The 27,631-nt window shown below is 41.0% G+C and overlaps 1 long non-coding RNA gene across 8 annotated transcripts in view; it reads right to left on the reverse strand.

Moving 5' to 3' along the window:
* Positions 1 to 402: 402 nt before the first annotated feature.
* The window catches only part of LOC148403844 (uncharacterized), a 149,232-nt gene continuing 122,003 nt past the window's right edge, over positions 403 to 27,631 (reverse strand). For 2 of the 8 annotated variants that reach the window (XR_015858482.1, XR_015858481.1), the window contains 2 exons: positions 11,958 to 12,069; positions 403 to 11,878 (listed from right to left, as the gene is read on the reverse strand). This is a non-coding gene — a long non-coding RNA (uncharacterized LOC148403844). The remainder of the gene's footprint in view (positions 11,879 to 11,957; positions 12,070 to 27,631) is intronic. The other 6 variants (XR_015858493.1, XR_015858489.1, XR_015858483.1 and 3 more) reach the window with 6 other exon arrangements.

Raw genomic sequence — 27,631 nt, forward strand, 5'->3', positions numbered from 1 at the left:
CTTACCGAGTAAGAGCCCATGTCACTAACCAGTCGGCTATTTCAACCTGGCAACTTATGGCTGTCTGCACTCTTTTGTACTAGTGATAGGCATTCCAGTTTAAAGTGAACTGAATCTTTAGAATCGGTTCACTCAAAAGGTTTGTTCAAATGAATCGTTCACCGAATCGTTCGCTACATTGTATTTGTTGGATTGTAGTTGATGGTGTTATTATACCGAATGTGTTTGTGTTTGAACAAAAGGTTGAAAAAAAAAAATCCGTTATGCCAACATTTGTTATTTTGGGGGACACCAACTCCTATAACAACGTAAAACACATATTCTCACATAAAGCAGTTAACCAAATGTCTGATTTTAATGTTTTAATTGGCGAATATAAAAACAAGGAATAAAACACCAGACAAGTTTTAACATAAATGTTTATTTAAAAATAATAATACCACTAATAATATTAAAAGTAAATTTCAAACCAGCAATCTAATGTGAAATTGCAGTAGATATATTGGAAAACAATATTTAGGCGTATATATGTATACACGTTATTTAAAAATTACTATAAATGTTATAAAATCAAGATTACCCAAAGAGAAGCATAATCTCCCCATTGTTGCATACGGGCGCATCCCTTCATGCAATAAAGTTAGCCGTTAGCTTGGAGAAAACGTGCATAAAAGAAGTGGTGTTTCACTGAGTGGTTCTTTCTTTCCTTGGCAAATCATAAATCTACATTCTGGGTTACATAGTTCACGCCAGGAGGGAGACGCAACACGTTCACTGACTGATCCGTTGATGCACGGGAAGGAAGGCAGTTCACCCATCAACTCGTTCACGAACGGGAAAGTCAGGATTTGTTCCCTCACTGATCCGTTCTCGCGATCAACTGGAAATGCAAATCACTCACTCACTGACTCGTTCACTCACAGATCCGTTCAGTTGGGTGAACGGGAAATGCAATTCACCGCTCGTTCGTGAACGGGAAGTTACGTCATTTTCTTCTTTGTTTCGTTTTACGGCGAGGTGGCACCAGCTTCAATGCGCATTACCGACACCTACTGGTTGAAGTCATATGCCCATAGATATCAGGGAAGCCAGCTCGCTAGATATTTTCAAAACAAAACTTAAAACTCATTTCTTTACCCGAGCATTTAACTAATTACGTTTTGTAAATTTCATTTTAAGCCTTATTTTATCTTCATTTTTTATTATTTACCTTTTCTTAAAGCTTTATTCTTTATTTTATTAAAGCTTGCGCCTATTTTAAGATCACTTTATTAATTGTGTATGCATACATTATTTTGTTTTTATGTGTTCATGTTTTTCTTTGTTGTAAAGCGCTTTGAGCTGCATTTCTTGTATGAAAGGTGCTATACAAATAAAGTTTATTATCATTATTATTATTATTATTATTATATGAACTGAAAAAAGAACGAATCACTTTAGGAAGGGGGGGGGGCTTTACGAGTCCGTGACGTATTTCCCGTTCACGAACGAGACGAGTCATTGACGCAACTTTTCATTCACGAAAAACAAACCACAATGTAGCGAGGGATTACTGTACTTCTTTAATACAGTAATCCCTCACTACATCGCGGTTCGCGGATTTCACTATTTTCGCGATACGGTGAAACCGCGAAAAATAAACCGCAGCGGTTTGTTTATCGCACTTTCACTGTATCATATAGGCCATATATAATAGAGAGAAACCGCAATAAACAAACCATAATATATTAAAGAAGTACAGTAATCCCTCACTACATTGTGGTTCGTCTCAGTTGGGCTTTCTTCTATAGCTGCACGTGCGCACGTCCCTGCACATTGAGCAACGCATGGTGTTTTTCTCCGAGCAGAGGAGGCAGCTGAAAGCGATAACCAGCAGCTCACAGAACCCACGACTGTGAACTTCAGCAACTTTGCAGACCTGCTCTCACCCTGCCCAAGACAAATCTAAAATTAGTCTGGCAGTAAGAAATAGAACAGTTGCTTTCAGATTGCTTACACAAAAACTGTGTCGTGATGATCACAGTTTTTTTTTTTTTTAAATGAATAAGTGCTGCTCATTACTATTCTACAAATCTGTCACAAGTTGACCATTGAATCATTTGTCTCTCTGTGCGGTTCCCATGGCAACTGTAATTAAGGTCCAGCAAGATGGCACTGTTTCCAATTAGAGGGCAGGCCTGCGGCGTGTCAATTGGTTAGCGTGTCTTTATTGTATGGGTGGCGTGGGGGTCACGCTTTTAAAGAGCGGGCCGAGCGAGAAGAGAGATGAGCAGCCTGAGTGAATATGATGCGGCGTGACGCAACAGCTTTCTTCAGCTTACCTCCCGTGGATCATTGCGCTGCAGAGAATGTTCTTTGCTGCAATCACTGTAATCTGTAATCACCATTACAGAGTAAACTTGGCCTGTCTTGATAATAAATTTGGTTAAATAAATCACTGTTATTAGGTATAGAAAGCAAAAATACTCACACACAGTACTGAAGAATAGGAGTACAGATTCGGCTCATTTCATTTTTAATGAATTTTTGCAAGAGGTGTCAAAACTTATTGAGTTAAGCAAAACGAATACCCCACAGAGAGCATCATAAAGTTACTCAAGTCGAAACAGACTTAACCTTTACAATTTAAAAGACAAAAGTTCAGTTGGCAAAACATGAACTGACTTGTGTTCATGTCCTGACCTCATTAGCTCAATGACTGAAGGCTGAAAATAACAAACTAGTTGCAGTGTTACAACATTTTGTCATCCCAGTACTTACAGTATGTCGCTTTGTGTGTATTTGTGCCTATTTGTACATGAGGCTGTCAGGGATGAACCACCCCCTACACACACAAGACTTCTAATGGCTTCATGGGCACCCCGTTGTGCCTGTCGAGCCCCCCGGAGAGGGGCACACTCTGAGAGGAGAAGAGTACAAAGGCGCAGGCATGTCTCTTGAGAGGAGTGCCTTTGTGGGACTGAGGGCCACTGCTGTGCTAACTGTGGCTGGCCTCATGGTGATTACTCTCCCATGGGGGTCCGCTTTGTGGGTCCTGACACCCAGAACCTCACCTTTACATAGCCCCCCGCTGCGCCCCACCAGGAGGGCTAAGCGCACCCCTGTCCATCACCACTCGTTGGCACAAGAGGTCACTTCCTTGACATCTAAAGATACATCTGTCTCGGCCTACTTGTCTAAGACAAATAGAGAGGAGAAATCTATTTGTTTCTTACAGGTGGTCTGGGTCCTTCAATTTAGCTCTCATGACTTCTTTGGATGGGCAACAGGTGGATGCACAGGTTTATTGTACCTTCTGCGAGGACTTATGACTCGGCAGCAGAAGGCACAGCAAACAAGAAGACACAGAATTCATAAAACTACACAGGTCTGATAGCACAAAAGTTGTCAATGGGGTTAGCCTTGCTAGCTTTGGCTAATTGAGGAAGGAGGGTATTTTCTTCAATTATTGTTCAAGTGCTGTAAAAAGGATTTTTCTTTTGCAAAATTTCAACATTATTACTTGGTACACATGCAAATTAAATTTTGGTACAGATTTTAGCAAGGATCATGGGAGTTGTCATGTTTGACAGATACCTCACAGGAACAGCAAGAAATCTAAATGGTGAATCTTTGGGAGCCTGACTAAGCCTGTCACACTATAGGATGGCCTAATGATGGGTGGGTAATCCTAATCCATAAATGTGTTTGCATGAGACTGCTCCGTGGAACAAAATAGTTGTACTGTATTGGAAAAATATTAACGACATGAACTGGACTTTCATTTATAATCTGCAAAGAAAATCTTTTCTCATCCCTGCAATGATAAATGCTGAAAAATCTTTCCTTCAATCACATGCTGCATGTTCTATTTCGAATCCATTATGGTGATCTATAAAGGCAGAATCATAATCCTTGGAATTTAGTGTATGACAAATAGCACAATAAAAAAAAAGCAGTGCTGTCGCAGTCACACAAGTAATCAACAACTCCTAATGTAAACCAAACAATAATTTAAAATTCATTGTTGCACAATTTTGCTGCAGCAGATTGTCGATACGGTTATATCTGCTTCTCTGATCGATTTCTGTCCCTTTGCATTAGCCGACACGCAAACAGTCATTTTTCACCCTCGGGTTTTGGCAAGTATTGCATTAGGAAGGCTTCTATTGAAAGGACACGTTAGATTTTAACTGCTGATGATGGACGATCCATCTGCATCTGTCCACAGCAATCAATAGTCTCTCTAAGCAGGAAGCGTGTGGCTGGATAGCTTCTCCTTAATGTGCAAATCGTTGTTTCTGGGGGAAAGGCAAAAAAAAAAAGCACTTTATATACGGCTTCAGATATGGTGGAAGTCGCTTAGGAAATCGGCCCAACTCTGATACAAGATGGCAAATTGCTTCAGTGGCTTTTATACAGAACGGCAACACGGGATAAAAGGTAGAAGAACAGGCTGTGTGGATGTATATTATAGTATCGGAGGTCTTTGCCGTAATCCTTTGTGGCCAAAAGTAATCTATTCACTGATATGGAAAATTGAGAACTTTTCCTCACAAAAGCAGGACATACCTTAAACCACGATGAGAAATTCCTGACTTATTTGACTTGGGAAATATTTGACTGTTATCATCCATGTGTTGTAAGCATTACTTGCATTGTGTGCCACCTTACTGGAAAGCAAATCACCTTGGTGCTGCATTATTTACTAACTGAAGGATTGGCCACTAGGAGGCCAAGCAATTCCGAGCTTCCAAAGTGAGCAGCTTGCAGCTAGAAAATTGCAATCAACTATTTATGACACTTCCATTACCACTACCAGTTCCTTCATACTTTTTACCTGTTTTTTTGTGTGTGTTAGTAACAGCTGAGCAACTCTGCGACTATGGAACAGGTCAGTAGTGGTTAAGACCTTTTATGGGCATTAACATTAGACCATAATCAAATCTCACAATTACATGAGTGAAATATGTTGTGGTAGGATGAAATCAAGGGTGGATTTTTGGGCTATAATTTCAAAATTTGGCGTGAACTCAAGGTGAGGCAAGGTAGCTTTATTTTGATTAGATAGACAATTTATAAACAAGATAACGCAATGTAATGATTTACACCAGTGGTGTCAAATTTGGCATTGACTAAAATTGCAAATCGTCTTCACTTTTAAAAAAGAGACATTGCGAGCATTTTTGTTAACCATTGATCTTTTTTACTTTTTTACTAGTCTCTGATTTCATTTCAGTCATCAGTTTGTTGTGTAGCCTATACTGTATATAATATGAGACGTTCATACATTTATTTGGGTTGACAGTCATAAGGAAGGCAAATATGACCATGATGCGGCCCGCGACAAAAATGACTTTGACGCCCGTGATTTACACGAGAAAAATTACATTTGAAAGCAAAGATTGGAAGTTGAGGTCAAGAAAGTTGTGCCGTAGAGGTGCTGGTTCTCAAACTGGGCTGCTGGGACACTCGGGATCTTGGGGGGCCCCCAAAATAATTTCCAAAATATAGTCACGAGCAAACATCCTGTTATATAATTAGTCAATCCAACTTTTGATACATTCGAACAGGACGAGAGCCAATGAGGAAATGGAATTGTTCCGGCTAATCTTTTGTTAACGGACTATTACAGCGCTTGCGGCAGCTTTTACAGCTACAGCATTCCTTTACTGTAGATGATAAGGAAAGGAAATAGATGAGCAAGACACAGAGGGATAGAAAAGACAATTAATAAACCAAAATAATCCCGGTAGGGCTGTAGTACTCTTTGTCGGACAAACAAAGAACAATGAATTTAGTCTAATAACAGCAGCATGTGCGGTGCTTTGTTATTCTTGTCGATATTTCATAAGCTTGTCCCAAGTGTTCTTCATGTCAAACGGGTTTGATGGTGCCTCACTTGCTTCTTTTTGGGAAACTAAGCATTTAAACTTGACCCTGAATACCTCGAAGCTGCTGAACAAACATGCATTTCAAAGATGTCATTTTCTGGCTGAATTGGAATAAGTGTTGTAAGGATTCAGTTGTTTCGTAAGACACACACACACACACAGACGAGAGAGAAGAAAACAAGCTGGTGGTCCGTAATCACCCGTGTGCATAAAGCTGCATGACAGCGAGGCCATCTTGAGGGGATTGAACAAATTTAATTAAATTCTATTAACTCAAGTGCTTTTTGTTGTTGTTGCTTAATGACACCGGAGGATGCAACTTTCCATCGTCAAAGAATACGATTGTTTAAAGAGGAAGCAATTTCCGGAGAAATTATGGGTTAACATGTAAGAGATGATGCTGGCGTGAAATGTTGTGGAATTTAGGGGCATGTAGGAAGTATCAAAATTGGATAACATTCAAGTATGGACATAGACACCAATGTTGAATTATTAAGCGAATAGAAAATGTTTGCATTCATTTTGGACTTGTGTCAAAAATGTGAAAAAAAAAATAGTGGGATTTAAGGAATGCAAAACTTTGTTCCATAGAGGCCTGAATGATTTGAACAGTTTAAAGTTGGCATGGACATATATGGTCAAAGTATGAAAAGAGTTTCTAAAATGTTTGCATTGATGGTGACCAAGGCTGAGGTGAAGATGAGAATTGCAGACAGTGGCCGACAGGCTTACGTAAGGCCGGTTCAAGAAGCCGCTGTTCTAATGATTAATGCATGTCAACTAGCACAACATGGACAGAAGCTGAGGAGCCGCAGAGGGACAGATCAGGCGGCAGACAGGATGGAGGCAGACGTCTTGGAGCGGGGGGCTCAGGTCATAGCCGACAAAGTGCAATTGGCTTTTAATTTGGGGTAAATTACACGGAATTGCGTTGTTACTCTGGCCTCAATTTGAATTTTCTTAGTTTTGTTTTATTTTTATCAGATCTAACCCAATTTGTTTCCTTGTTCTATTTGAATATAGTTTCGATTTTTATTTGATTTGTTATTTCTTGCATGTAAAATGTTCTGTACTTTCAATGCAATATCGTTAGACCTCTCTGAAACATGCAATAAAAATAAACTGTCGTAGTCGTCATCATCATTTATCATAATCGTAGTCATTATAATAACGATACAAGTTTTTTAAAAGTAAATTAGCACATTCTGTCGATTGTTTATGATTGTTTTAATACATTGATAAAATGTCCTTTTAAGTTACCGCACTGCAATCATTTTCAGGGGTTAACATTTGACTTTGCCAAGTATTTGTAGTAAAATTTAACTGTGGCGGGGATCAGTTTGAAACATTAGGTCATCTTACAATAAAAAAGCTCTTGTCACTTAATGAACAGACATTAACAGTTGTTGCCTTGGCGTCCTTTTTAAGTGACGCAGCCAAGAGACAGGGGTGGAGGTCCACGTCAGGGTTGTCTGACAGTTGCGTTCTTCCTTCCCTCCCCGAGCTTTTGTTGTGCCGCTCTGCAGCCTTTTGCCGGCGGTTTTACACCAAGCAGCGGGGCCAATTAAATGCTCCATTTGCTTCCCCACACGGAATTCTTTTCACTTTCCTCCTGTCTACTTGCTTCCTTGGCGTGAGTTACGTGTTCAGCTGTATCACCCATGATCCTAAAACCCCGTCTTGACCTTTTGACAGCACCCACTCCACATTTAGGGCCTCGTAATCAGGCACAGTTGGGCTCTTAAAAACAACCACGCAACGTGCAAGTGGGACATAAATTTCTACTCTGTGTAAAAATGCTGAAAGCATAAAGTTGCCTGGCTGTCAAGTATGACTTTTTGTAGCTTTCATTCCCAGTGGGTATTTTTACTACACACACAAGTTCTGTTTTAAATTTTGTACAAGTTAGGGTTAGGGTTAGGGTGAAGTAGGATTGAATAACACCATATGGTTTGAATTGTTTTCTTTTTGACGGATATATCTTCGAAAGAAATGCCACATTTACAGTACTGACAAGTTAATCCATATGTACAAAAACATTACTTTAAGGAAACGGACTCTCTCCAAAGAAGAGTCAAAGTGTGCTTGCTTCAAGTTACCTGTAACTCCCAGTTGAAGTTTACTGTGAAATAGACGCACAACGCAAAATAGAATTAAACATTGTATATTAAAACACAAAAAATATTCAACCAAACAACATAATAAAGAAAGTCGGCTAGCTTAATGCTAGCAGGTTACTGTGAAATAGCATATGTCTTAAATTAATTGTGATCCTTCAAACAACTGCAACTTACTTTAACGACATGTGAAAAAAATCAACAACACTTACAGGCATAGAATCTCTCTGCTCTCCGGAAACAATTGAGCTTTTTTTTTCTTTTTTTCTTGCACTTTTTTTACACTGAGTTCACTGCTGTCAGGAATTGTGCAAACAAACTGGAAAATTGATATTTTACTCAAATGACAAGAACTGGTAGTAGCTGAACTTTATGCCGTAAAAGAAGCTTTAAAAAATATTTTAAAAAAAAATCAATGACTTACACATTATGTAAAAAAAAAAAAGGCCACAAACAAGCTGAAAGAGTAGTGAAATCGATTAAGACCTGAGGGTGGAAGGAAATTTGAAAGTTTAGGTTTATGATCAGTCGCATCAGCATGATCAGAAACAGCTAAAGTGCCATTGTGGAGTGGGAGATAATTACCCCGAGCGCGGTTCAGTCTACTCCTTCCTGTCTTGCTTCCCCATCTTCAGAGTGTGCTTATGTAATGGCGCTCTGTGGAGGCTGACAATGTTGGATCTGGGGGAAATCATCCCCAAAAAAAATGCAAAACTGAGCTGTGCACGATCATCTGGCTCAATCTGGAACATGTCAGAAGAGAAGTGGCTACGACACGCAGTAGTCAACAAAAAAAGTATTTTGCTCTATTTTGGCATTCTCAAATCAGTAACACAACATGCTGAGAAAACGACGCAGATGCGGGAGCGGGCCAAGGTCAGCGAACGAGGTGAAGAAGAAGAAGGCGCGTTGAAAAGAAGATGTGGGTGGAGTTCTCTTGAAAAGCAAACAGAAAGATCACGGCGCAAGCTTTGACTGACTTGGTGGGTGGCTGCAGAGGACTTGCACGATTGATGCAACTTCACTCGTCAGGTTCCTGAGGGGTCAATGCATCAAGTGACACAGATGAGAGGGGGAGGCCTTGCAATTAACTCACGCGCTGTCATACGACATGGAATGCCTATGTGCAGTTCAACAACAAAAATGCACAAATGTTCTTGTATTTTCACTTCCCGTAAGATGTCATCTTTAGTCAAGCCCCCCTTTTCCTTTTTTGTGTTCTTTTTCCAGATGGAAGAAAGATGTTTTTTACTTTGACTTGACAATGCAGTGCCCACCCTCTACTGATTTGTATATCTGTACTGTACTGCCCCCAAGTGGCCATAGTGCACACAGTCAATTTCACCTTGGAGCAAAAAAACCAAATTGGCAAAAAACACGTTTTGTTACTAATTTGTCTGGCGGTGTTAAGGATAAATGTAATTTCCATTTATTCCAATGGTTAACATTGTTTTGAGACACAACTGTTGCATGGTCAGTCACAGAACAAATTCGATTGATATTTCAGGACACCACGATAAATTGGCTTTCTATAGAGATTTTCCAAATATGCAAAGAATCTATTCACACCTGAGACTAAAACAAATATTTACTTTCATAACCCTCCAGTGAATAAAAATGATCCAGTTTTGGAAGCAAAAATGCTTTTCTCCACTTCCTGTGCGTGTCAAGTTCAGAATTCTGAAGACATCAAAATGACACTCAAGTACAACATTTTCATCTTACTATAGTTTTGATTCAGAATGTCGAGATGAGACTGGGAGCAGAGATAAAAGCATGTGTCCTTCCTTTTTTTGCTGTATGTGGTCCTGTAGAAAGATTCTTAACACCCCTGCTGTAAAGTCTATAATGTACATCCTTACTTGGCTGAAACCACTTCCTTTATTTGGCTGGTCAATTAGGAGTCGCCACGTTTTCAACCACAACTTGCATTAGTGCTCTCACAAAGCGGTTCCGGAGGAGATTGTAGACCCGCACCCCATCTCATATCGAGATTTAGAACCAATCCAACTAATCCTGGGTCAAAAGATTGTCTTTCCACTTTTAGGAGGAGTTAAAATAGAACAATCACCCGTCATTTTTAGCATTAAAATGTGTCCCCAGAGAGTAATGTGACAATTATTTTTATAGAAGTCCACTTATTGCTTGGGATATAAATAAGCCAACGAACTCTTGTGAAGTGACAGTTTTTTTTTTTTTTTTTTTTTTTTTTTTGAGGGGTGGGTTCCGCTAACTGCAGATTGGATTTGAGAGACGATGCTGCTATCTGCTGGAGAAAAAAAAGAAGTGATTATTGAATGGGCAATGAAAATATTTAACAAGGATTGTAAAGATGGTGGGATGGCGTGTTAAATTGCATGGACAAATTGGGAAAAATTGAAAGTTTGGGCTGTGAAGCGTAAAACATTTCATCTTTTTTAAAAACACTTCCCCAGGAACATTGATTAAGGATTTATCGCCCATCTATCAACATCAGACAGGTCACTCATACATATTAAAAAGATTGGTATCTCATTATAAGACAGAATGAGGATATTCTCAGCCCGTGCCAAGAAAGCCTGACCTTCAATGTACAGCACATGGCTAGACTGAGAGTTTGCTCACAGATGATCACGTCTCAGACATCATCCTCTTTCCCGGCTCATCATGATAATTCTGCGGCTGGAGGCGAGGCAGGATAGGATGGAATGGGATGGAAGGAGGTGGGCGCTTGGGCAAAAAGATATCAGCTTATCCATCGACTATTTATCCGCTCTTACTAACCACCATTAAATTAAGGGAGCGTGTGCAGGAGCTGCTTGACGTGTGCGGTGAGGAAAACTCGCAGGATTACACAGTGGTAATTAATAGGGCGAGGCCAGATTATCAATCTTGGTGTATCAAACATGGCAGGAGGTCTCTTACTAGACATACTGTAAACCTCCACACCCCCTGCTGACCGGACCCCTGCTGGGAAATGTCTCGACTCGCTCTGTATTAGACATCCTTTGACTATTCGGCATTACCGACACTGTGTACTTTTATACAAGACAATATGTAAATTGTGTCTGCAGCATTATTTCTTACTTACATATTAAATTGAAGTATGCGGAACAAATTATTGACACTTTCTAAGTTATGCCTGATTGGTAGATTTTCTTCGGACGTGGTGATTTTGTAGAATTAAGCAAGATGAGGTCAAAGAACGCATATCTTTTCCCCCCCACAGCTCATATTTATCGTATACTGTCAAGTCATAACTGTATTAACAAATCTAAAATATTTTTTATATGGATTATTTATGTAAAAGTAGAAGAGCAAACACTGAAACGTATTTAAATACAAAAGAAAAAAGGATTTTCATGGTCCATTGTCACTTGTCACTCTTAAAAGATCATTTTATCTACATACAAAATAGTTTTGCTCTTTTTTTTTAACTTGAATTTTAACGCTATATTGAAAGAAAAGTCTTCCCATAAATTTAGCAACAAATATTTTGGGATCTGACTTCAACCAATTCTTTTAAATAAATCCCTGGATGTGGAATTTCTTCTGTGAATCACTTGGGTAATTGTAGCAGTACTCAAGCACATTAATCGAGTAGTAATTATATTTCAATAGTTTGCACCACTGCACGTTTGCGAGGAAGCTCGAGAGCTGCAACATAAGATAGCTGGTGACAGGGTTGATCCCTCCTTTCCTTCCTCCCTCTCATCGACTTCATCCATCAATTCCAGATGAGTAAACACACGGAAGGACATAGAAGCGCACACTTGAAAGACACAGGAAGCAAGCTGCTTAATGGAGATGACTTAATGCTGTCTGAATCCAGATGTAATGCTTGGGAGCTCCAATTTGGGGGTCGCGGAAGGGGGGGAAGGGGTCCTTGGGGGGTGGGGTATAGTAGATCTGCAAGATGGCGAGACTTTCATGTTCTCCTCCTTTCTCAATGCACGCATACATTTCATCACTTCTTGCTTTCTCTCACCTCGCTTCCACTTTACTCTTCAAGCATTTGAACAGTAACCAGGCAGCCTGGATAGATGTACTCTGGTGCGCTCTCTAGTGGCCAAATGCTCACGTTTCAGCCACAGATGATCCTGTCAGGTCAAAAGCAAATTTTAATCAGAGTCCCTAAGTGTATTTTTGATGCTGATTTTAAATTAAAAAAAGGTATTTTTTCCCACACCTCAGGTTTTTGAGATATTTTCTTTTTTGTTTGCTATTATTTTTCTAATTTATAAGTATGACGTTTCAATATTACTATTATATCTATTGTATCCTGTAGCAATTGCCTACATGATATCCGCACGTTTCTAATAATGATAGTGATGTCATCAAATTCTACTAAATAACAGAACACCGGCCCCCCTTAATAAAACACTATTTCCCTAATTGCATGACTCATTTACAAAAAAAAATAACTACCAGTTAGTGAAGTCTGCTAATTATTTAAGAAGGATGATATAAATCTAAATTCTAAGACGTATCTCACTACAAAAATAAGAGTCAACAATTACTTCATTGGTTGTTATGGATCTAATGGAAATAAAATGAAAAGAAAGGCTATTTTGCACACATTTTCTATTGCGCTTGTACTCATAGTCACAAGTGACCTCTGGTGACCTTCAAAAGTATTTGAATGACTGTTATGATGGGTGACTACTAAAGTCTGTATTTGTAAAAATATCCAATAACTTCAAATGAAGTTCCCCAATCGGCGCTTGCGCCTTATTAGCTGCAACTTTAGTCTCAATAAAGAAATCACAGCGGAATGAGTACGTAATGGCCTTTATTTGCTCTCCATTAAAACTTTTTGTGTATATATATATTTTTTTTTTTGTCACAAACAAGCCAAAACCAAAGGGATGTAAATGGTATTTACGTTTGTTCTCTGTTTGCCGCTTTCACTACAAACGTATCCAAATGTATGTTGTCCCTTAAGACGTCGCCAGCTGGGCATAGTTGCACGCGTGTCACAATAATAGAACATTCACACCCAGCTAACAAAGGGAGACGTCGGAGGCATCAATGCGAGGATTAAAGTGAGTTATGCAAGGCATACAGTTAGTCTGTCTCAAGTGTATTTTGTTTTGTTGACCAAACTGGACTCCTTGATCCTCCCCGGAGGCCCGATAATACGCTACGTAAAGTTTGGAGACATTCAAAGTAAACAAGGACTTTGTGCTTTCGTTGTAAACAAATGTTTTTCCACGCCACCCCGGTGTTGTTTGACAGAAAACCGCCCTCCGCTTTGCCTCTCTGGGGGAGATAAATCGAGCGCTTAGCATCTTAGGCGGCCGAGTCTGGCCCACTCTGCTCGTCAGGCTCCATCCTTAATTACATAATGAGATGAATTAATTGACTCTATTAATCCAGGTGACCATCTGTTGGCCAGTCGAGGTTCAGACAGTGTGAGCTGTGATAGCGCAAGCCAACGCTCTCGTGCCAAGCGTCACGGACAACCTTAGAAGACCTCCTCATTCAATCAGACTTTTTTTTTTTTTTTTTGGTAGTTGTTGTTGTCGCCACATTGCGCCAACTGTAGCGGGGGAGGGGCCGGCAGGGCTTCTATTCATGGGGATGTCAAAAAAAAGGGAGCGGCTTAGTGTACATAGGCACTCCTTGTTGCTGCGGCTCGCCTGTCACACTGTAAGGAGGAGCAACAAAGCGGCAGCTTGGTTGCAGTGTCATGTTTGAATAGACAGAATGGGATATTATTTCTTTTTTTGGGGGGGGGTGGGGGGGAGAACCCTCTCTCTCTCCAGATGCCCTAGCAACAATATTCATTTAAGTACCCCATAGGAGCCTTGATTTCTGTAACCATCACAAAATAATCTTTTTTTCAGATTTTTTTTTTATCAGACCATGCAAGGCCGATTATTGGTATTGACTTAACTTTCACATATTGATAATCAGAACGCATGATATTTTGTTAGGCCCATTATTATTAGTATGTTTTTCTCCTGATATACTGATTATCAGGCCCAATTCGATCTGATTTCGAACGGGAAGGGCCAATTATCACGATATGTTTACCCTAACTAATAATCCGGCCTAAATTTAATGTTTTTTTCCGCTGAATTTGATTTAGAGGGGCAGATAATAAGCGTGTGTTTACCCTCATTTAATGTAATTTGAGCAAGAGAGGGTGATTGTCTTTAATTCACCTACTGATAAAATGGGGCTGAAGCTTTTTTTTGTTGCTTACTTTCATCTCTGTTGCTAAGCAAAACAGTAGCACCAACCAAAGTGCAAAGTCTTTCTTGACATAACAACTATTCCCGAAGCAGCATTAAACAAGCCAAAGACCTTCACACTTGTTCTACCCAGACTCTACATTGTCCATAGGTGGTGTTAATGTGGAACGTGTTTTTGTTTCTCTATATATGTGCCCTGTGGGTGTACCCCGCCTCTCACCAAGTTAGCTTGAATAAACTCATATACACACACGTATGAGAAAAACCATCAAGCTGCGAACAAAAACCTTCTTCTGTGTTCCATGTGGTCTTCACCACATTAAAATCTCCAAATGCATGCTGAGTTTGAATAAACTGACATTTCCCATCCGCCCCTTTTTCCCAAATGGCCAAAATAATTGCTCATGCATTTATAAATGTGAAAGACTCGTCCACTGGTGATGAATTTATGGAAGAAAACAACAAGATGTACACGTCGACGGTTGTTAGTGGTCACTCTCTCGAATGCTGCTGCTCGCTCATGACACCAAAGGAAAGGGTTAGCGTAGTCAGTTGTGTGTCACGATGAAGCATTTAAATTGTTGCGCTAAAGAAAATTATTAATTATTTTTTTCTTTTCCATTTGATCATCATCAAAAACTGCAAGTAATTTTTTAAATTAAATTTAGAACCACTGCTATTAATAATCTTGCAGCCTTTCATAGTTGGCCAGCAGAGAGCAGCACAGAGCCTCTGTGAGCAAAAGTGCACTGGAGGTTTAAGATGTGCCCCCGAAAGCTTGTTTTTTGGTCCCAGTATAAATTAGTGTGAGCTGTTGATGTGTTCCAAGGTGTCGTTTGAGTGTGAAGGCCACTAGTCACTCTCATCTCACCTCACTTTCTTAGCTCAATGTGGAGAGAGGAGTGATCATTTCGTGGTTTTTCGCACCGCAAACTTGTGGAGGCGCGCACAAACCGAATGCGCGGAGCTTTTTGTTGCGCTAAACAATCGTTTTCTTTTTATAGGGCTGTAATGAGCAAGAAGACAAACTTGATGTAGGAGGAACAATAGAGACACAGTGAGATGACATATATAAGTTAACCAGTGCCAGACTTTTACCTCGATGGGAGGAAAAAAAAAAAAAAGAGACGGCTTCTTTAAGCCACCCACAGATGCTGTTTTTAACCCAAAACCTTAATGGGAATCTCTCTGGCCTATGATCACGTTCCAGTCAGGCCCCAGTGCCCAGCTTTTTTTTTTTTTTTTTTTTTTTAACACGGGAGTATAGAAGAAGAAAAAAAACTCCCTCCTGTAGCAATGGGCAGCTCCTCTGTGAAGTCCAAGATTTAGCCAATCAAACCTGCTGCTCTACGCTTACTTCAAATAGCACCCCTCTCCCCCCTCCCTCACCCGTGCGAGCCCTCCTCCATATCAGACTTGCTCTAAAAGGAGCCCTCATCTTCCCTCTGACCACACAGCAATACGCTTATTATTTTATGGACTGTCATCTTTGAACAGAACCTAAAAGTGTGGCTTTTTCACGTGTACTCCCTTCAAATGAGGACACGGCCAATACAGCAGCTTGCGTGCATGTGATATCACCCCTGATGTTTTGCATCAAACTAATTCCTTTCTTCACCCCCCAACACACCCTCTCCCCATGTATGTATAAAAGCATTCTAACATTTCTTTTGCCTCATTCTGGCAAGGGAGCGAGATCAAAGCGAGAGCCGGCCACATCTCATCACGGAGGAAATAACAGACCTTCTATTCCATTACTGAAATATAATGACACGTGATTAGTCGTGTATGCACTCTTTCCAAGCGCTGAATTAACTGGTATTTACTCTTGCCCACTGATCGTGGAGCGGAGGGAAAAGAAGGTTATTTTTTTCCCCCCACTCTCTGGTGGTCACAGTCATAATCAGAATTAATCATATACAAAAGGGATGAATGTTATTAGGCCATACTTTCTCAAAGATTATGAAAAAAAATAAACTATATGGAGTTGTTACTCCTTTGTAAGCAACAGAAATTTGACCACAACTTGTAAAAATAGACATTATAAAAATAGTCACCATCATAAATTCTGTATCCTCTGCATAGATAGATAGATAGATAGATAGATAGATAGATAGATAGATAGATAGATAGATAGATAGATAGATAGATAGATAGATAGATAGATAGATAGATAGATAGATAGATAGATAGATAGATAGATAGATAGATAGATAGATAGATAGATAGATAGATATTTTATTCTTTACATTCTATTTCATGATGTCATCAAAGTATGCTTTCATGAAGAACAATATTACATGTAGAGCTGGTTGTCTGGGGTAACAATTTCAATAAGTGCCCTCTTGGGTCAGATTAGAATTGAACTGTAACCTCTGCCAGAACCAAACAATCTAATAGCGGATCGTATGTCTTCATAGCGTCGCTGTCCGGCAGAAACCTCTTTTGTCCAAATATGGTTCATCTGATATTTTTTGCCAAATCAATACTATTGGTCTGTCCCCAGATTTTCTTGTATTCATAAAGCATTTCAAAGTGTTGAGGAGAGCTTGAGAACAACTCTATTAACGCAGTTGAATTGTCCGAGAATTGTCATAAAACTTTGCCTCGTTTCTCACTCTGCAGGAGCTGTCCTCTCGCCTCAAGATTGATTTTTTTTAGACAATAACAAGCAAACATAGGCTGGATATTATAGTTTTTTGTTATTGTAAAAATGGATTTCTTTAAAGCCATTACAAAGTCAGTTTGTGTGCAAATTCATTTCCACCTATTACACTGCTCATCGTTTTTGTAGATGGCATCTGAAGCCTTTGAAAGAGTTCTTTCAAAATGACAACCATAGTGTGGTTGGACAATCACTGCTTATTGTTTAGTCATGACAACAAACACGATGACAACCCGAATGGCAGCATTACACTTGTATTTTGTACGATTTTTCAATTCAAGGTCAGACAGACGGAACTTAAGATGGAGTCGAGCGGCGCTCTCAATCAGTGTAAATACTGTGAATGAAGTCTGAGGGCACGTTCACTTTGATTGAAAGCAAACACAAAGGAAAGAAGGGATAACTTTCTTGCGAATGAACACTCCAATAAAGGTCACTGTGATAGACTGTCCTGGCGGGGAATGAAGACATGGACTTTTCTTTCAAGTTCTTTGTCACTACTCCCAAATAAAGTTTACTGTCAAACTAAACACAAATCACCATTGACAGTGTGTTATAACTCATATGGCTATGGATATTTGAACACAAATGGAGTAGCAGCACATGTAGACAGAAAATGAAAGAATATCATTGAACAGTTCAGTTGTATTTAACTTGAAATTCAACACATTTGCATTCAACTTAAAATGGGCTACAGAATAGTTTTTTCTATATAAATAGGCTTTTCTATATAAAGAGGCTAATTTTTAAATGAATTTAAGACCTTTTTGAGTGGAAACTGAGGTAAAGAGTTTGGCGTCACTGGATTTGTAAATCGGTAACATTAGTTAGGGAATTTCCATTACTGGCTTTTTCTTTCCTTTAGTTAAAAGCCACCAAATGTTTATTTTCATATTTTTGTGTGTTGCACCAATGTTCAATCACCTGAGCACACCCGCTCCCTCCTCCATATCGGACAAAATACTTGACGCAGAGGCAGTCGACCGGCGTGTTGAATTTGTTTGTGAATATGAATTATTACCACCGGCCATTTTTTATCTTTACTTCCCCACCCGATCTTTTTGATGTGTTCTCAGCCTTAAATTATGATCAGCGAGAGGACACTGGAAATAGCTCTATTAGAGTTTCTTTAATTGTTGCCTCCGTGGCATGGTTTTTAAAGTAAACATGGCTTTTAGGCGTGAGCGCTTGATTAATACCGGAGCCTACAAAGGGAAATGAATAGCCAGAAGCCACAGACGAGTGTGTGTGATTGACTTTTTTCATGGAGCCAGAGCGCAGACAAAGACTCAAAAGGGGGTCCGAGTGGAAAGAGCCTCCAAAAATGTGCCCAGCAAGCTCCTTCGCTGTTTTCCAGCTGCCTTTTGTGACCCGGGCAACATTTCTTGAATTGTCACTGACTCTCCGGCACCATCTATACACATCAGTCACAGGGGTTGTCTTATTTATTTTATCTGTTGTTTTCATCCCCCGCCTGTTTTTTCTCTTTTGTTTTTGTTTCCCTTCATACTGTCAGGTATTTAAGCGGCCTGCCGGTTTTATAGAGCTCCCTGAATGGTCTTGATGGACTCGCCACTCAATGGACAGCATGTGACCCATCTGACCGTAAGCCCCTTTATGTACCGCCGCTCTTTGTTGTTTTGTTTTTCTGTGTTTGGGAGGAAAGAGGCAAAAAGGAGCACTTCATTGGGTAGGAGGTTACCAACTTGCTCTGTTGAGACATTTGAGAGAGGGAGGGGGGGGGGGGGTCATTAGGTGGGAGTCAAACACGGCAATAAATAATAACTTGTGACCCCTCGGGATTGAAAAGTGGAAAAAGTTCAATTGTTGATTGGAAGAATATCGAGGTGTCCAAATTTTTGTCCGGGCGGCTGTTTGCGGTCTGTTGTTTATTTTAGCAGCTTGAAGCATTTAATGAATATGTACATTTGAGTTGATCTTAGCCGTTTTGCAAAAAGTCATGGTGGATTCTCAAAGGCATTCTTTATGGCATTTTTATGGGAGACTGGCGACGAATGGGGAAGTTTGAAACAGTCATGAGAACTGTTTCTTTCCACCAAATTTGGTTTGGTTCACACAGAAACATACACGTTGGTCTTTGTAGGCTCATGAAGGAACCACTACAAGAGTCATGTGTGTGAATGACCACAGGGGAGTCCAAAAACTGTCTGTTTCCACCACATTTACCTCAGTGGACTTTGAAGAGTCATGTGGGGAATTGGAAATAGTGAAACAGTAAAACCGCTTAATAATCACTATAAATATTAAACGTAACAGAGGTCACACAGAGGTCAGCGGCTACCCTGATACAGACGCAATAGACTTTTCCTACTCTCTGAAACATTGATTGTTATTCATCTATATTGTCAAACAAGCTGTTAATAGATTGTGAAAAGATATGCAGCTTTTAAAAATTCAATCTTGGCACAAGCCAAAATGAACAGTGGCAACGGTTAAAGATTAAGAGACAAGCGCACCCCCGCAACACCTACATCTTATTGGATCCTAAATTTGCGTGACTGGCCAGGATGAGATTTTTGCTGAGTCGCCCCACAACAATAGCCTCTGGGAATTCTCTGTGCCCAGCTGTGTCCCCCCCATCACACCCCCACTACTCCCCTGCTACTCGCTCCTACTTCCTGTAATCATCCCCACATGTGGCGGTGGCATTTAGCTCCTCTACCATGGCACACATCATTAGGGCCCGCTTTAAGCATGTCTACCATGCTCCAGGCCAAAGTGGCTGGGTGGCTGAGGGGGCTTTCTTTCTGGAGGTGGGAGGTAAGGGGGCGGTCGCTCGGAGGTGGGCCTTTAATGAACCGGCCACTGAATCGTACCACCTAGAGAGGTTTTGACAACTGAGGAGACCGCGGACGGCTGACGCGGCGGCGCCCCGACGCTGCAGCTCCTTGTCCGGCGTTCACGTGAAGGGGAGTGTCTGTAGGAGTGTCGTGGGGGCGGGCACGGGGGCAAGGGTCAATCCGGTGAAAGCTGTAAATCCCAGAAAAAGGGGACCAGCCTAAAGGTCAGCCAGTCATGGTGATTAGAAGAGCCATCTACAAGAAGCGGGAGAGGCGGAGGTGCCACAAAAGAGTCCCCCGTGCAAGCTATTGTTTTGCCAAATGCCACTTTTGACGACATGACTTCCGCATAATGGAGAAAACTTCCGCTGAGGAGAAAAGGAGCGTTTAAGCTAACATATGAGAAACATCCACCAATGCCTGGTTTGCTGACAGAGAGCCTCAAAATGGAATCATTATTCCATTCATCCATTTTCTATATTGCTTTGTTTTATTTTTGAACTTACAAATATACATTTCAGTATTTGTACTTCCCACCAGGGGTTCATGTGAGTAAAAACGCTAAATGATTGACTTCAAGTTGAGCTACATGTCGAAGGGGGGTGGGTAGGCTTGGTGCGTTGATTCATATTTGCCATACGTTGGTATTTTTCATTATTTTCCCCATCACCATGGGCCGTTGGAAAAATGAGGTTGTTATTGATGAATGATTCATGCATGTGGATGATTCATCACTAATTCCTTTTAATAAGGATAGCGCCATGCATGCTATTCTTGCCATCAACACTGAAGTGTGATCAATCGCGTTGCTCTCAAAGGCCGACGCAACCATTCACTGCATATTACTTTTTTTTTAACCACTAAAATGAATAACTATTAAATACGTGTGATAAATTGATTTTACTATCTAGTACTGAAAGGTTATTTGGGGAGAGTTTTCCGAAATTGATTGTGAAATGCTTGTCTTTCATTTGACTCAATTCTCATGAGTATGATTTCATCCAAAGTTTTTATTCAGTAGAAAGCACACAACACTGTGCAAAAGTTTTAAGATGAATATTTTCACAGCATTTCTAATTAAATAGTTCAACAAAAACTAAAAAGACAGACTGAGTTAACAGCATTCCAAACACAAAATACACTACAATATAGAATTTTCAATAAAGTGATGTTTAATGTTCATTCGTCCATTTCAATCTATATTTATATCTAATTCACATTGTTTACTTTTTGTTAAAATATATTTTAAAATGTATTTTTGTTGATATTTGTACATGTCTGGAACAGATTAATTACATGTCCATTATTTCCTATGGGAAATATTGTTTCAGTTTTTGCGCCGCAATTTAGTTTTAGTCAGACATCTGGACAAAAATTACTCAGCAAAAATGGTGTTCCAAAGTGTACTTTTTGACACGAGTGAATACATGCCTCACATTAAAAAAAACATTTTTTGGGTCAACACTGTGGCAATAGTGACATGGGCTGGACCTGCACGAGTAGAACTGTAATTTATTGAAGCAACCAAGAATGCCAACATGTACTTTGACATCCTGAAACAGTGCACAATCCCTCCCACTAAAAACTGGGCTGCCAGGCAATTTTCCAACAGGGTAATGATCCCAAACAAACATCCAACATAACCACTTCCTTGCTGAAGCAACTGAGGGTAAAAAATTGTGCCACTCTTATAGACAAACTCATTTTTGTATATTATAACAATGGAACATTCAAAAAGAATTCATTCCAGTTCTGTATTTGTATCTGAATTCTAACATGCAAGACATCAGTTGGCTTGTTATGCGGAATAAAAGCGTTCCATTTTCCAGTGTGTATACAAACATGGCCGTGCTCGCCTTGTGCCGGGCTTCACACTTCTCCAATGACTTATTTCGACTCCAGACTGCGCTCCCCCAGCTCAGCCGGCAACCCAACTGGGCAAAGGGTGAGTGATGCGCGCCACTTAAAAGGAGCCGTGGCAAAACAGAGGCGTCGCCATGGCCTCCCCCACATTCAAGCAACTAGCCTTAAATGAGGCACAAGTCACTTTGCCTTCCTTCGTCCCTTCTTTGAATTGCAGCAGAAGAAAGAGAAGAATACAATTTGAGCCCGGGCCAAAGCCAAGGGAAGACCTGGATGGGCCTCAAACTCAAGGCTGGGGGGCCAAACACGGCCTGCTCCATCATTTTATGTGGCCCGAGAGGACAAATCAAATTCATGTCATTACTAAAATTGCAAATTGTCTTGACTTTGAAAAAATACAGATATTGCTAGATTTTTTACCATTCATCTTTTTAAAATATTTCAACATTTTTTTTACTGGTCTCAGATTTGAAAACTAGTTCTTCATCAATTTGTTGTGTAGTCTACGCTGTATATAATATGAAGCATTCATACGTTTATGTGGGTTGATAGTCAGAGTGGCTCGCCGAAGAAAATTATGACGACGATGCGGCCCGCAACAAAAACGAGTTTGATACCCCTGCTTGGACGTTCTCCTTTTAGCAGAGCATGAACAACTTTGACGGGAGTCCCAAATGCAAATAAATGAATTGATTAAGATGATCAACAATTTTTGTTGATTTTGTCTCAGGCAGGCAAGTGGAGGGATCACTTCAATCTTTCATGTCGTTGCATAAAAGCGACGAACGAGATTGGAGGCGTACGCGGGCTGAAAAGGACCGCCCCTGTTTGCTAATGCTTCTCTCTCTATCTTTTCATATGAGCAGAGCTTTCATTCCATCCTTTTTGGCACAAAAGAAGAAGAAGAAAAGTTTGTCAGTCCCCTGTTTCTTTAGTCGTGCGCTTTCTTCTCCATGCTCTTTCTAGTGCCTAATCCCAGCCATGCATGAGCGATCAGTTGTGTCCTGTTGTTTCACTGTTCTGCTAGTTTTCTATCAGTAGGGTTCCTCCTTTGTTCCTTTTCTTCGCCAGACACAGAAAAGGTAAGGAGAGGAACGAGTAATGAAATCTCCTCTGTAGACTTAGGCCTTTGTGTCCCCTTCATCGGGATTTTCACATGTAACTTTGACTGTAATTAAGGCGGATCGTCACTGTGATGCGTCTCTCGGCTGCCTTTCCTGTTGCCCTTTGGAGACTTCCAGGAAGGCTACATCAAAAGCTCATATCTGGCATATCTGGAGACCGGTAGCCGTGCTTGTTTTTTTATGTCGGTGTAAAATGAGGCGTGACGGGGCCGAGACGACATTGTTTTGACACCTACGCACAGAAGTTGGGATGGGCCGTGGTCCTAAAACACTGCGGGTCATCCAGAAAGGACCTTTCTCGCACTTCAGATGATTTTACTAGGCTATTCTTAGCCTTACATGTTGTTGAGCTGTTTCCCTTTCCAACATGTCTTTTGTATTTAATCCAGAAGGGTGAAATCATTAAGATAAGATAAACAAGACAACTCGTTATAGTTTAGTATTTTAGAGGAGCAGCTTAGCTCAGGGGGATGAGGCCTTCAGCCCCAAGTTTGCCCTTCAAACGTGATTTGTTTGACTTTTATCCAGGAAGGGAGATTGAGAATCAACCTGATAGAATTATATCTTGTTGGATGGCCGTTCATATTATCACGTAGACTGCAGGAATCAACAATTTTATGATTCATTTTGAAAGTGGGATTGTGACAACTATTTGTTGCAATATCTCACTGCTATTAAAAGGAAGAAAACTTACAGACACATGATTTGCCTTTGAGGGCAACATAAAATGATGTGTCGGGCTGTATTTGACCCCCGGGCCTTGGGTTTGACACCTTTGATTTAAGATGATCCTTTAGAACAAGGGCTTCATCAACCTTTTGGAAACTGGGAGCTACTTCTTGGACGGTGCTTAATATGAAGGGTTAGGGTTAGGGTTTCATACACACTTCTGAAGTAAGAAATTTGCTCAGCATACCTTCAGATATATTCTTGAAATGCTCAAATCCGTCCAGATATTTGATATGCGTGTATCTCGTATCTGGCTGCATCCTCGACAACTTTTTTATGACCAAGAATTTTTGTTAATCCAGAACATTTGTGAGTACTGTAGTTTCCCTCTTCGCTGTTTTCTAGTTTCTTTTTTTCATGTTCGGATATAACATAAAGTACTCTGAAAAAAAAAGATCTGACAAGGCAGAGACATAACTGTTTTGACGTCTCGGCACAAAGCAGTTCACTGAAGTTTGGATGTAGTATCATCATAAACAACTCTAGGCCATGCATAAAAAATCCTTCCGATGAAACCATAACAGTAACAGACTTGTATTTTAGGGGTGTGTGTGGGTGCGTGTGAGGGGGATGACGCTGTTTTTTTTCTTCATCTTTGTTTGATATTTATAACAAAGCAAGCGTGAAAAAAAACTTTCTTTTCAGTGTAGTAAGTAGTACTGTCATTAAAAGCCCACGATATCGAGAGCCATTTAAAAGGTTGCTATCTTAACTCATAGCATGCTTACTTGTAGAAGTCTTGATTTAATTACAGACACGCATTAAAAAAATAAATAATGGTCTCATAACACGAATAGTCATCAGTGTATAATTGGCTAATTGGTGCTTCTGATAAAATCTCGTGAACTCTGCCCGGCAACAGTTGGTTACAACAACATGGTGGCCCCAAGAAGATGGGGAAAAAAAGAGAGAAATGCATCAATTAAAATCGTGTCTTTGTACAAGTCCTACTTGTTTACGTAAATACAGACTTAAAAGACAATTCTTGATCCCAGTATGGTCTGATGAATAAGGTGCATGGTGATCAGTACATGATGGGGCAATTCTGATTGCGCCCTGTGAACTCTGCCTAGCAACAAGTGATGAGCCCAAAAAGAAATGTAATTTCCAATTAAAACCTGATCAAATGTTTCCTTGCTTTAGGGAAATTTCAATGTGGAATTCTAATTATTATTGAGTACTGTGGTTTTCCTGTGAAACTTTTTGTTTCATAATGATAAATACATTTGTGCATCAGGCAATCCAGTGAGGGGTGTGGTGTAGGCGGAGGTGATGCTTATTAGCGTGATCATGGCACCGGGCCTTCCATATGGGCTCAGTAGGGCCAGCGGCTGAGGCGTGTTCAAAGGGACACTTCATTGTTACGGGCTGATCTCTAATCTCTGTGGTTGTCTGTCCTAATTAAAAGTCTTGCAGGCGCGCGGGGCGTCCGGGCCTCCGCTCGGCAGGAAATTATGATCGCAAACGTCTTCCTGTCGCGTCCTGCACTTGGCACTACAAAGTGACGCGGGCCGCCTTTACCTGAATAGGCTGGAATCAGAGCAGACAGCCGCATCATCCCGGCTCTTAGTCTATCAGGGCTGTGCACAAGTGGCCATTGTTGACGCCAAAAACAGGATTAAGGAGGGTCTTCGAGGGAATTGATTTTCATGTGAGAACAATGGCGGGGCGCCGAACACTGGGGCCTGGGTCTGAATCACACGGCCAAAAAGCTTTATGAAAAGGGGTGCGCTGAGATTAAAGCAATCAGGTTCTTTAGCCCCACTCCCTTTTTAGGGGGTTACCCCCACCCCAACCACCAACTCCCTCCACCCTCGTCCCACACAGTCATTTAAACCTGCAGAATAAAGTGGGAGGAGGGTGGAAAAAGGCACAAGTTGTTTACTTTTCTTGCTCTTCACAAAGGTTCAAGAGCAATCAGCACCATGATGTAGAACATTGCGGACAGCCAAAAGACCGGGTGGGGGTGGGGGGGGGTCTTTTTGGGATGGAGAGAGGGAAGGACGCATTTCTGGGGGCGAACATGACGCGTCATCGCGAGGGGATCAGGGGTTAAGGATGAAAGGGACGGCCGCCTTGTCCTCTGTCTTTGGCCGCCTGCGTGCAGCTGTGGGCGCCATTGTGGACATGCTCATTTGCATACGTTTGGCAGCAGCTCCGGAAGGCGGCGCAGGGGGCCAAGAATGAGCAGCCCCGCTTTAGAAAATGGAGGCAAAAGGGCGGGCAAGTAAACAACCAGCGCACGCAGATACATAGTCACGCATTATCTGCATTTACCAAGAAAACAATTGGGGGGAAAAAAAGACGGTGGTATTCTAGGGAAGTGTAAATATAAACAGTATATTTGTCCAGGCCTTGTTGGGATTTTATTACGCTTTCAGCCAGACACTGATGTAGTTTTAAACTGTTCTTTCCATTCATATTAAGTATAATTTATTTCTAATAAAAATGAAATGTAATATATTCTCAGGGTCACATTTTCCTGAAATTGTTAATTGGGCACTCTTTCCACAGACAGCAGGGGGCGGGGTTATGTTATTTGGGGATTTTTCATTGGAAAGTTGTTTATTTTTAGGTTACTTGTAATTTATTTTTTTACGTTATTTATCATATTTCATCAACGCAAACACTTTTTGTTCTTTTTCTGTTAACAATAATAACATTGGCAATGGGAAACGTCCACATATTCCAATGCTGATTATTCTCCTCCACTTTGTCCATTTCGTCAAATCCAAATGGCATCATCAGTTCACGGCGGCGGCCAGCTCAGATGAGGGGTGTGTCTCTCCCAGACTGGAGACAGGTTTATTGGGCCTGATGAGTGTTAAGCTGCTGCGCCGGCCGAGCCACAATGGAGCCTGTGATCTCCTTTTGTGTCTCATTGGGAAGCACTGGTGCGCTCAGCGGCTCCCGCTCTGTCATTAGACAGATTGTGAACAGGCTGCACAAGGCCCCGGCCAGGGATGATGGAGCCACCAGACACTTGATTAAGGGGCATTATGAAGAAAGTCCAGAATTCACGTGTCTGTTCAGTGCTATTGTGCCGCCTTGACATATTGTGCCAGTCACCTGACATTTTTCACAACATGAATCGTCAGTGCCCTATACATTTTATTTTTGTTTGCTTTGACTTGCAGGTGCAAACAGATATACAAACACAAAACCTATATCTGAGTGTACTGTACAAAATGAATTGTCCTTACCCAAAAAATAGAATATTGCTGGTGTCAGTTGTAATCTTTCTACTTCCCAAATTATCTCTTCTGGAGACCCCCAAAACAGCACATTTGATTACATTTAGCATTGCATTGTCAGACTGAGCAACCCTCTTTTAAACACTTGAGATTTCTTAATAATTTATACAAAGTAACACCCACACATGACCAATAGTACAGATTTATATAAAAAAATACGACATTTGCCAAATTGGGACAAAAAATGAAAGCAATATGTACATTAAAATCCTCCAGGTAGGATCGTATATTTTTCACCCTTTTATGAAAACTGACAGATTTTACAACTTACAAGATTCATTTCTGTCTGCATAACCATACAATACTGCCTCCTGGTGGCCAAAGCAAGGACACTAGAAGGAGAAGAGCAGTGAATTGGATTGCAGCACAAAACCACACAGCTCTGTGTCATTCTCCTCATTTGGCAGAAGTATACTGCAGCCAGTATTTAGTTTGCCTGCAGAATAAGAAGGAATTGGACGTTGGCGCATCTGTTTTGGTTTCTCTCGGTGTCGTCTTTATCCGAGCCCTATCTTTGATGTCCTCCTGTTATTGTAAGGCCCGTCTGTGCCGCCCTCTGCTCTCGGCGCTTTGATTCGCTCCGGCGGGGGTTAGGGGTTAGCGTCCAGAGGTCCGGGGGCCAGGCCATCGCCACTTGTGTCTCAGAGAGGGGCTGACCTCTGGACCCGAGGCTTGGTCAGAGGGACTCGGAATCCCGCCTCCTCTCTTTTGACGCGCCCTCTTTCAAAGCGCTTAATTAGCCGGGGTGGCTAAACGTTTAGCCCGGCCGTGAAAGAGTTTGGGAGAGCATGTGTGTCCAAGACATTGGCCACTTTTTTTGTGCGTGTCACAAGGTCTTTTGAAACAATGGGCCACTTGGACAACTTGTTTGCATAGGACGCCCAGTGAATGGCACGGCCCATTCACGGCGGCTCATTCACCGGGAAGAGTTTGGAGAAGGCCTTTCTGCTAATGAAGAGAAGTCCTTGACATGCGCTGGTTTCCTCTAATCAACTCTGTAATTTGCCTTCTCTTGCTCCGTCTTTG

Source organism: Syngnathus floridae, chromosome 1, assembly GCF_059516105.1.
Source record: "Syngnathus floridae isolate MCC-2025c chromosome 1, RoL_Sflo_1.0, whole genome shotgun sequence".
In the NCBI taxonomy this organism is placed as follows: Eukaryota; Metazoa; Chordata; class Actinopteri; order Syngnathiformes; family Syngnathidae; genus Syngnathus; species Syngnathus floridae.